General features: G+C 33.5%; 4 non-coding genes across 4 annotated transcripts; all 4 read left to right on the top strand.

The window, feature by feature from the left end:
• Positions 1-2,452: 2,452 nt before the first annotated feature.
• LOC149769366 (5S ribosomal RNA) lies at positions 2,453-2,571 on the top strand. Its single transcript, XR_016419173.1, has one exon. It is a non-coding gene; the product is annotated as a 5S ribosomal RNA (ribosomal RNA).
• Positions 2,572-3,488: 917 nt separating this feature from the next.
• Positions 3,489-3,607, top strand: LOC149769365 (5S ribosomal RNA). The gene has a single exon (XR_016419208.1). It is a non-coding gene; the product is annotated as a 5S ribosomal RNA (ribosomal RNA).
• A 3,564-nt stretch (positions 3,608-7,171) lies between these two features.
• On the top strand, positions 7,172-7,290 carry LOC149769364 (5S ribosomal RNA). Its single transcript, XR_016419172.1, has one exon. It is a non-coding gene; the product is annotated as a 5S ribosomal RNA (ribosomal RNA).
• A 915-nt stretch (positions 7,291-8,205) lies between these two features.
• LOC149769363 (5S ribosomal RNA) lies at positions 8,206-8,324 on the top strand. The gene has a single exon (XR_016419207.1). It is a non-coding gene; the product is annotated as a 5S ribosomal RNA (ribosomal RNA).
• The last annotated feature ends 1,676 nt before the right edge of the window (positions 8,325-10,000 follow it).

Genomic DNA, 10,000 nt, shown 5'->3' with positions numbered 1-10,000 from the left:
TCAGCAAAAGAGTCTTGAAAACGCATCAAGACAACAAATTATGTTTTACAGTCGAAATGTTGTTCTCACTAGAACTGAAATCATTTAATTTCTACTTAAATGCCCGAAAAATTTACAATTAAAACTACAATAAATGTTTTATACCTAGTCCCGCACAGTGACGTTTATCTGATTCCCTGTACTCACCGAGAGCATTCTGTGTCATATGGATGCATATCAAATGAAGTGAAAAGTAATGGAATACTCGCTTTTTTATTTATCCCTATGCATCGTGGTGCCCACACCATGATGAGACGCTGTTTCAATAAACCTTTTTATATATGTTCTTTACTGTTCTTCCTTTTTCTTCTTGCTTTATCATACTGACACACGAGAGAGAGAGAGAGAGAGAGAGAGAGTATGCAACAAAGTTCGCATAACTTTATCAGCTATTAACATTAATTGTACTTCTGTGTAATTTTATTTTTAACGCGTTATCCTATAACGATTGCAAACAAGGGCAAAAACTCTACTGATCTTATTCGATAATTATACCATACTGAATTAATAAGTTTATCTCGTAAAAACGGATCATATATATATCCTGGGTGGCTGAGGGTGTTTTAAGATATGTGTGTGTCTTTTCTGATATATATATATATATATATATATATATATATATATATACGTTTGTGTGTGTACATACATACATACATACATACATACGTGTATTATTTACATATAGTCTTGGATAATTTTAATTATTGGGATATGGTTTTTAGGTATCAACAGATACAAAGGAAACAAACGTTTCAATACATATAATGACATTTTCTTAAATTCTACATTGTATCATATTGACCTACTACTTGCTAGGCAAGCTGACTTTTATAAAATTTGCAAACTCCTTATATATATTTAAACTTACTTTTAGTATTCAACCAGAAAATCAGTACAGTGCAGAAAGATTGAAAATATTATTTCTTTCGGATATATATATATATATATATATATATATATATATATATATATATATATATATATATATATATATATATATATATATATATATATATATATATATATGTAAGAGAGAGAGAGATGGGGGGTTCGGAATGGTTTAAACAGACTCTAAATTACACTGATAAAATGTACATCAGTCCAATGGTTAACATGATAGATTTCTATCAAGCTGGTTGCCCTATTGTACCATTGAGCAAGACTACCCTCATTGCCTAACAAAACCAAGCAGTCTTTTGCCAGAACACCATAATGTGAACTTAGGCCATCTAAATCAAATTCCTATGTGAAATTTGCCAATATAAGCCAATACACTTTAATGCAAACTTAGCCAATCTAAACCAAATATCTTAATGGAAACTTAGCCAAACACCTTAATGTGAACTTAGCCCATCTAAACCAATGTACCATAATGTGAACTTAGCCCATCTAAACCAAGAAAAGAATAATGTGATATTGGCTCATATAAACAAAAACACCTTAATGCTATCTTAGCCAATCTAAACCAACCGACTTAATTTATTTTTTATAAAGAATACAAAGTGAAAATTTAAATACTTTTCAGCATTATAAATGAAATCACAAATAGTCCATAAAAGTTATATGACAAGTCCAAAAGGGTAGTGTTCCAAATGAATGCCAGTGGTTTTCTGAATGAAGTCCAATTTTGAATGTGCTGATGTAATAACAATCTTGACGTGTGGCGATGATGTAATTTAGAATGTCCTTGAATGAATTCATAATAGTCCCAAAATAGCGATTTTTGATATTTGGACATTAGTATTGGGGTGTATGGACATATTTGTTTTGCTTATCAAAACGTTGGAAATCGCCGACACCATGCGGTATCGGCATAGGCTGCTTACTAGCCACAGGGGGCTCGTATCATTGCTTACAATGAAACTATCAGTCGTACATATAGTATAAAATGTATGACTGTCAGTTCAATTGTGAGCAACGATGCGAGCCCCTGTGCTTACTAGCCTGCCATGCAAACTTGACCGACCTTTCATCGAGATATACCTGCATGAAATCGAGAGAAATACGATTTATTTTCTCAGAAATAATTGCGAGTATAACATCATTTGTCGTTAATGAAGCTGACTGACGAAAGAAAACGACAACCTTGATGAAATTTGACACGGAACTCGCCATTGTATTACTATTCAAATGACTGCACAAATATGGCAACCTACATGTCAGTGACTTCGGCGATCAAATAAGCTCTTGCTTCTTTACAGATTGAAACTGAAGGGATGTATTGTCGTAAGCAGAGCTCTCCCCTGTCTCTAATATATATATATATATATATATATATATATATATATATATATATATATATATATATATATATATATATGTGTGTGTGTGTGTGTGTGTGTGTGTGTGTGTAATGTATCTTTGTAACGACGAAGAGACAACCTATATTAGTCTTAAATTTGTACGTACAAATGTCTACGGCCATACCACGTTGAAAACACCGGTTCTCGTCCGATCACCGAAGTTAAGCAACGTCGGGCCCGGTTAGTACTTGGATGGGTGACCGCCTGGGAATACCGGGTGCTGTAGGCATTTTTTAATTTTTTTTTGGGTTCCATCCTCACTGTGAGGATATGCGATCATATATGGCCAATATTTCTTGTTCACAAATCTGGTGCAAATTTTTCAGTTTCCTCTACCTCCAGGATCGAAATGGGCCGCCTCGTATATGCCGTCCAGATCCTCCAAATTTCTTCTGATATTCCGGATTCAGCCTATGCTATAGCGAATAATTGCAACGTATGCAATCGATGTCTTTCATTTTGGATACTTGTCTGTGGTATTTCTTATTCAATAATTGATAGATATATTTGGAATGTATTATTTTTAATTATTTTAATTTATTTACCTGTTTTTTAGCAGGGCACCAGTCTATCAGTGTGAAACTTGGCATCCCTTAGCGAATACTTCGAATATGGGCCATTGACAAAATAAATTGGTGTATAAATCTCTGTTTTGATTACAGTAAGTTTGGATGGATGTTCCCTGCTTCCACTTCCTTGCACTTTCTGTGTTTCCACAACTTTAACGTTTCCGAGCTGCAAGACGATATCCGTTTCAAATCAGATTCGAGTCCGTATTTAAAGGTAGCTCATAGGCTGATGTCGATTATTTACCTATTGAATTAGTCAGTTGATACAAGATAAATAATAATAATAATAATAATAATAATAATGCCCAAAAACAACAAAAATGAACTGAATCTTCGTTTAAATGCATTGTTATTTAAGTCCATTTGAAGGTGTAAACCTCCGGTTAAGCAACTAATGTCCGAGTCCGAAAATGCCTGAATTACAAATTTGAATAATGTATGAAGGCAGTTTATCTATATAAGTTTTAATCAGTACACTTTAATTACTAATTTTACACGGCACATAAACGTAAACGTCTGTACATCGGAAACGGTGAAGAGAGAAGCGAATATAAGTCTTAAATTTACAAACACTTGTGTCTACGGCCATACCACGTTGAAAGCACCGGTTCTCGTCCGATCACCGAAGTTAAGCAACGTCGGGCCCGGTTAGTACTTGGATGGGTGACCGCCTGGGAATACCGGGTGCTGTAGACTCTTTTTTTTTTTTTTTTTTCTTTTATAACTAAAAACAGTTGAAGTTTTTCTTTCTTTCTTTTATTGTAACTAAATTTACTTTCTTCAATATAAATAATAAATAGAGCAATTTCTCGACTTTCATTTTCTCTTTTTCCTTAACTTTCTTCAATAATTCGGATCCTAAAAAAATCAAGCATAGGACCTGAATATAGCAAATGTTGCTTTGCACTTCTCTGCTCTTGGTTTCGATCCTTACTACTGGAATATGCGATCATAGATGACCAGTATTTCTTATTAACAAATTCGGTTCAATTTATCCAGTTTCCTCTACTTTTACTACCACAACAAGCTGCCTCCTTTCACGTCGAAATACTTCCTTCAAGTTTCTTCTCATATATTCCTGGTGTAGTCTCTTGCGCAGAGTTGCAAAATATGCGATCAATGTCTTTCATTTTGGCTACTTATTTGTGGTATTTCTTATTCACTAATTGATTGATAAATATGGAATGTATGAATTGTGAGAATTTTTTATATTAATTTATTGATTGATTGATTTCTTTTACAGCAGGGCCTCAGTCTGCCAGTGGGAAAATTGGCATCCTGTAGCGAATACTGTAAATATGGGCCATTGGCAAAATAAATTGGGTTATAAAATTCTGTTTTGATTACAGTAAGTTTAGATAGATATTCCATGCTTCCACTTTCTGTATTTCCACAACGTTAACTTCTCCAAGTTGCAAGAAGAGATCCTTTGCAAATCTGATAAGACCCTATCTTTAGTTAGCTTATAGGCCGGTGTCGCTTATTTTAACCAAATGATAGGACAGAAAGACGAATAATAATAATAATAATAATAACAACAACAATAATGTCCTGAATCTGCATTTTAAGTCAATTTCAACATGGAATTCTCCCCTTATCTGGGTCAGAAAATGGATGAGTGACAAATATGAGTATCTGAGGCCAGTTTTGCTTCTTTTGGATTAGAACTTTGAATCAGTATACACTTTAGTTACTAATATTATACTGCACACAAACATTTGTACATCGGAAACGTTGAAGAGATGTGTGACTAATCAGCAAAAGAGTCTTGAAAACGCATCAAGACAACAAATTATGTTTTACAGTCGAAATGTTGTTCTCACTAGAACTGAAATCATTTAATTTCTACTTAAATGCCCGAAAAATTTACAATTAAAACTACAATAAATGTTTTATACCTAGTCCCGCACAGTGACGTTTATCTGATTCCCTGTACTCACCGAGAGCATTCTGTGTCATATGGATGCATATCAAATGAAGTGAAAAGTAATGGAATACTCGCTTTTTTATTTATCCCTATGCATCGTGGTGCCCACACCATGATGAGACGCTGTTTCAATAAACCTTTTTATATATGTTCTTTACTGTTCTTCCTTTTTCTTCTTGCTTTATCATACTGACACACGAGAGAGAGAGAGAGAGAGAGAGTATGCAACAAAGTTCGCATAACTTTATCAGCTATTAACATTAATTGTACTTCTGTGTAATTTTATTTTTAACGCGTTATCCTATAACGATTGCAAACAAGGGCAAAAACTCTACTGATCTTATTCGATAATTATACCATACTGAATTAATAAGTTTATCTCGTAAAAACGGATCATATATATATCCTGGGTGGCTGAGGGTGTTTTAAGATATGTGTGTGTCTTTTCTGATATATATATATATATATATATATATATATATATATATATATATATATATATATACGTTTGTGTGTGTACATACATACATACATACATACATACGTGTATTATTTACATATAGTCTTGGATAATTTTAATTATTGGGATATGGTTTTTAGGTATCAACAGATACAAAGGAAACAAACGTTTCAATACATATAATGACATTTTCTTAAATTCTACATTGTATCATATTGACCTACTACTTGCTAGGCAAGCTGACTTTTATAAAATTTGCAAACTCCTTATATATATTTAAACTTACTTTTAGTATTCAACCAGAAAATCAGTACAGTGCAGAAAGATTGAAAATATTATTTCTTTCGGATATATATATATATATATATATATATATATATATATATATATATATATATATATATATATATATATATATATATATATATGTAAGAGAGAGAGAGATGGGGGGTTCGGAATGGTTTAAACAGACTCTAAATTACACTGATAAAATGTACATCAGTCCAATGGTTAACATGATAGATTTCTATCAAGCTGGTTGCCCTATTGTACCATTGAGCAAGACTACCCTCATTGCCTAACAAAACCAAGCAGTCTTTTGCCAGAACACCATAATGTGAACTTAGGCCATCTAAATCAAATTCCTATGTGAAATTTGCCAATATAAGCCAATACACTTTAATGCAAACTTAGCCAATCTAAACCAAATATCTTAATGGAAACTTAGCCAAACACCTTAATGTGAACTTAGCCCATCTAAACCAATGTACCATAATGTGGACTTAGCCCATCTAAACCAAGAAAAGAATAATGTGATATTGGCTCATATAAACAAAAACACCTTAATGCTATCTTAGCCAATCTAAACCAACCGACTTAATTTATTTTTTATAAAGAATACAAAGTGAAAATTTAAATACTTTTCAGCATTATAAATGAAATCACAAATAGTCCATAAAAGTTATATGACAAGTCCAAAAGGGTAGTGTTCCAAATGAATGCCAGTGGTTTTCTGAATGAAGTCCAATTTTGAATGTGCTGATGTAATAACAATCTTGACGTGTGGCGATGATGTAATTTAGAATGTCCTTGAATGAATTCATAATAGTCCCAAAATAGCGATTTTTGATATTTGGACATTAGTATTGGGGTGTATGGACATATTTGTTTTGCTTATCAAAACGTTGGAAATCGCCGACACCATGCGGTATCGGCATAGGCTGCTTACTAGCCACAGGGGGCTCGTATCATTGCTTACAATGAAACTATCAGTCGTACATATAGTATAAAATGTATGACTGTCAGTTCAATTGTGAGCAACGATGCGAGCCCCTGTGCTTACTAGCCTGCCATGCAAACTTGACCGACCTTTCATCGAGATATACCTGCATGAAATCGAGAGAAATACGATTTATTTTCTCAGAAATAATTGCGAGTATAACATCATTTGTCGTTAATGAAGCTGACTGACGAAAGAAAACGACAACCTTGATGAAATTTGACACGGAACTCGCCATTGTATTACTATTCAAATGACTGCACAAATATGGCAACCTACATGTCAGTGACTTCGGCGATCAAATAAGCTCTTGCTTCTTTACAGATTGAAACTGAAGGGATGTATTGTCGTAAGCAGAGCTCTCCCCTGTCTCTAATATATATATATATATATATATATATATATATATATATATATATATATATATATATATATATATATATATATATATATATATATATATATATATATATCTATATATATATATATATATATATATATATGTGTGTGTGTGTGTGTGTGTGTGTGTGTGTAATGTATCTTTGTAACGACGAAGAGACAACCTATATTAGTCTTAAATTTGTACGTACAAATGTCTACGGCCATACCACGTTGAAAACACCGGTTCTCGTCCGATCACCGAAGTTAAGCAACGTCGGGCCCGGTTAGTACTTGGATGGGTGACCGCCTGGGAATACCGGGTGCTGTAGGCATTTTTTAATTTTTTTTTGGGTTCCATCCTCACTGTGAGGATATGCGATCATATATGGCCAATATTTCTTGTTCACAAATCTGGTGCAAATTTTTCAGTTTCCTCTACCTCCAGGATCGAAATGGGCCGCCTCGTATGCCGTCCAGATCCTCCAAATTTCTTCTGATATTCCGGATTCAGCCTATGCTATAGCGAATAATTGCAACGTATGCAATCGATGTCTTTCATTTTGGATACTTGTCTGTGGTATTTCTTATTCAATAATTGATAGATATATTTGGAATGTATTATTTTTAATTATTTTAATTTATTTACCTGTTTTTTAGCAGGGCACCAGTCTATCAGTGTGAAACTTGGCATCCCTTAGCGAATACTTCGAATATGGGCCATTGACAAAATAAATTGGTGTATAAATCTCTGTTTTGATTACAGTAAGTTTGGATGGATGTTCCCTGCTTCCACTTCCTTGCACTTTCTGTGTTTCCACAACTTTAACGTTTCCGAGCTGCAAGACGATATCCGTTTCAAATCAGATTCGAGTCCGTATTTAAAGGTAGCTCATAGGCTGATGTCGATTATTTACCTATTGAATTAGTCAGTTGATACAAGATAAATAATAATAATAATAATAATAATAATAATGCCCAAAAACAACAAAAATGAACTGAATCTTCGTTTAAATGCATTGTTATTTAAGTCCATTTGAAGGTGTAAACCTCCGGTTAAGCAACTAATGTCCGAGTCCGAAAATGCCTGAATTACAAATTTGAATAATGTATGAAGGCAGTTTATCTATATAAGTTTTAATCAGTACACTTTAATTACTAATTTTACACGGCACATAAACGTAAACGTCTGTACATCGGAAACGGTGAAGAGAGAAGCGAATATAAGTCTTAAATTTACAAACACTTGTGTCTACGGCCATACCACGTTGAAAGCACCGGTTCTCGTCCGATCACCGAAGTTAAGCAACGTCGGGCCCGGTTAGTACTTGGATGGGTGACCGCCTGGGAATACCGGGTGCTGTAGACTCTTTTTTTTTTTTTTTTTTTCTTTTATAACTAAAAACAGTTGAAGTTTTTCTTTCTTTCTTTTATTGTAACTAAATTTACTTTCTTCAATATAAATAATAAATAGAGCAATTTCTCGACTTTCATTTTCTCTTTTTCCTTAACTTTCTTCAATAATTCGGATCCTAAAAAAATCAAGCATAGGACCTGAATATAGCAAATGTTGCTTTGCACTTCTCTGCTCTTGGTTTCGATCCTTACTACTGGAATATGCGATCATAGATGACCAGTATTTCTTATTAACAAATTCGGTTCAATTTATCCAGTTTCCTCTACTTTTACTACCACAACAAGCTGCCTCCTTTCACGTCGAAATACTTCCTTCAAGTTTCTTCTCATATATTCCTGGTGTAGTCTCTTGCGCAGAGTTGCAAAATATGCGATCAATGTCTTTCATTTTGGCTACTTATTTGTGGTATTTCTTATTCACTAATTGATTGATAAATATGGAATGTATGAATTGTGAGAATTTTTTATATTAATTTATTGATTGATTGATTTCTTTTACAGCAGGGCCTCAGTCTGCCAGTGGGAAAATTGGCATCCTGTAGCGAATACTGTAAATATGGGCCATTGGCAAAATAAATTGGGTTATAAAATTCTGTTTTGATTACAGTAAGTTTAGATAGATATTCCATGCTTCCACTTTCTGTATTTCCACAACGTTAACTTCTCCAAGTTGCAAGAAGAGATCCTTTGCAAATCTGATAAGACCCTATCTTTAAAGTTAGCTTATAGGCCGGTGTCGCTTATTTTAACCAAATGATAGGACAGAAAGACGAATAATAATAATAATAATAATAACAACAACAATAATGTCCTGAATCTGCATTTTAAGTCAATTTCAACATGGAATTCTCCCCTTATCTGGGTCAGAAAATGGATGAGTGACAAATATGAGTATCTGAGGCCAGTTTTGCTTCTTTTGGATTAGAACTTTGAATCAGTATACACTTTAGTTACTAATATTATACTGCACACAAACATTTGTACATCGGAAACGTTGAAGAGATGTGTGACTAATCAGCAAAAGAGTCTTGAAAACGCATCAAGACAACAAATTATGTTTTACAGTCGAAATGTTGTTCTCACTAGAACTGAAATCATTTAATTTCTACTTAAATGCCCGAAAAATTTACAATTAAAACTACAATAAATGTTTTATACCTAGTCCCGCACAGTGACGTTTATCTGATTCCCTGTACTCACCGAGAGCATTCTGTGTCATATGGATGCATATCAAATGAAGTGAAAAGTAATGGAATACTCGCTTTTTTATTTATCCCTATGCATCGTGGTGCCCACACCATGATGAGACGCTGTTTCAATAAACCTTTTTATATATGTTCTTTACTGTTCTTCCTTTTTCTTCTTGCTTTATCATACTGACACACGAGAGAGAGAGAGAGAGAGAGAGTATGCAACAAAGTTCGCATAACTTTATCAGCTATTAACATTAATTGTACTTCTGTGTAATTTTATTTTTAACGCGTTATCCTATAACGATTGCAAACAAGGGCAAAAACTCTACTGATCTTATTCGATAATTATACCATACTGAATTAATAAGTTTATCTCGTAAAAACGGATCATATATATATCCTGGGTGGCTGAGGGTGTTTTAAGATATGTGTGTGT

This window comes from Sinohyriopsis cumingii, unplaced genomic scaffold (assembly GCF_028554795.1).
Source record: "Sinohyriopsis cumingii isolate HCF-2022 unplaced genomic scaffold, ASM2855479v2 utg003963l, whole genome shotgun sequence".
NCBI lineage: Eukaryota > Metazoa > Mollusca > Bivalvia > Unionida > Unionidae > Sinohyriopsis > Sinohyriopsis cumingii.
Note: the sequence above shows the minus strand (reverse complement) of the source record. Positions and strands in the feature narration are given on the sequence as shown.